The sequence below is a fragment of the Charadrius vociferus genome, unplaced genomic scaffold, assembly GCF_000708025.1.
Source record: "Charadrius vociferus isolate BGI_N301 unplaced genomic scaffold, ASM70802v2 scaffold234, whole genome shotgun sequence".
Classification (NCBI taxonomy): Eukaryota; Metazoa; Chordata; class Aves; order Charadriiformes; family Charadriidae; genus Charadrius; species Charadrius vociferus.
Window position 1 is genome coordinate 671,870 of NW_009648148.1, and position 1,877 is coordinate 673,746.

A 1,877-nucleotide genomic window follows, 5' to 3' on the forward strand; every position below is an offset into this window, starting at 1 on the left:
CCCGCCGGCTCATCTTTCAGCACATGGTGACAGCCCGCTCCTGCACCTTTAAAATCTCCTTCTTGAAGAAAGTCCAGCCTTCCTGGACTCCTTTGCCCTTCAGGACTGCCTCCCAAGTGACTCTGTCAACCAGGCTCCTAAACAGGCCAACGTCTGCCCTCCAGAAGTCTAAGGTAGCAGTTCTGCTGACCACCCATCCTTCTTCAAGAATTGAAAACTCTCATTTTGTGACCACTGTGCCAAATACAGCCTCCCACCGTCACGTCACCCACAAGTCCTTCTCTGTTCACAAACAGGTCCAGCAGGATGCCTTCCTTTGTTGGCTCCCTCACCAACTTATATCTATGATGAGAAATGAATACAGCTGCCCTCTTCTCCATACTTTAAAAAGCACGTTTACTCTGGATGAATGTTGTGAAGCTTGTCCCATACCAAAACCGGATTTCAATAACATTGACCTATGTTTTTGACTCAGTTCACCTGTCCTTCACCACTTACAAGTTTGACTTGTACTTTAAACTGCTTTAGGATCTCTGAGCTGTTAAAGAGACCAGGTAGAGGAAAGACACTTGCTAAGTGTTAAGCAGCATGTTTAGCTTCACCATTAGGGTGATAGGGAACCTGCAGGTTATATTTTAAAGAGAACACTTAATTCAAATAACTCTGCAGAGGGGAGCTGAACCCCACAGCCATATAATTTCTAATGTGGATGAAACTAGCAATCATAGAATTATCTAGGTTGGAAGGGACCTTTAAGATCATCGAGTCCAACCACCAACCTAATGCTGCCAAAACCATGACTAAACAACGTCCCTGAGCACCATGTCTACCCATTTCTTAAATATCTGCAGGGACAGCAATTCCACCATTTCCCTGGGCGGTCTGTTCCAATGTTTGATAACCATTAAAGACTGCTGCTTAATATTTCCTGCTGCACTCCAATTTAAAGTTTAGTTTTATCTTTATTTTCAAATATTTATCAGTCTGAAACAGTGAAAGAAGTTTGTTAAATTTCTGAAATAAACCTGTATTTTTTCAGAGTCCTTTCCTACCTTTGCTTTCCACATTAACCAAAGCTTGAAGACATCAACATGTTGGCCACATTGAATTACCTTGTCCCCTGTGACAAAAACTGTGTCATACTGTTTATCTGGCTGGAACAGATAGCCTGCACGCATCTGCTTACAACACTGTAGAAGTTGCTAGTAGAACAATATGATGGTCACTTTGAAGTGAAATATGCGCAAATAACTCTTTAGAAAAATTCATTATTTTCCTTTCTACATGGAGTTTAAAAGAAAATTAGCAGGACTAAAAATCTCTCCTTGCCCAAAGTCACACCTCCGTCAACCAAAGAGAAATAAAACTTAATGAAGAAGTAAGAGGATCTTTCTGGCTTAAACCATGAAAATTCACAGCCAATAAAACATGTGAGGAAGCACCATGTTTTGTTAACAGTGATCATTCTCCCAAATGTGTTTTTCAGTCATATAATTTTACCTCTAAGACAATGATTCCTGTTACTCCTGTGGCTAAGAATGACAGCACAGAGCTTGGTAAACCTAACCATCAAGTAAGCAAGCCTGTTAACTTCTCATAATAGTATTTCATAGGTGAGTTTAGTCTATTTGCCATATAGTGTCAAAGTTAAAGACTATAAACCCCTAGAGATAATTAATGTGCCCATCATGACATTATCCCATGGCTTGACTACGTGAGAAAATCAGTGAGCGTTTAGCTAGGCTATAAAATAATGCTACATTCCCCGTGTGAGCTCCAAGCATCTCCATGAGAGGTTGGTTGCCGCATTTTGAAAGCTACCCCATGCTGACTATTTGAAAAACTATTTGCATAGGGAAATAGAAGTAACTAATTTG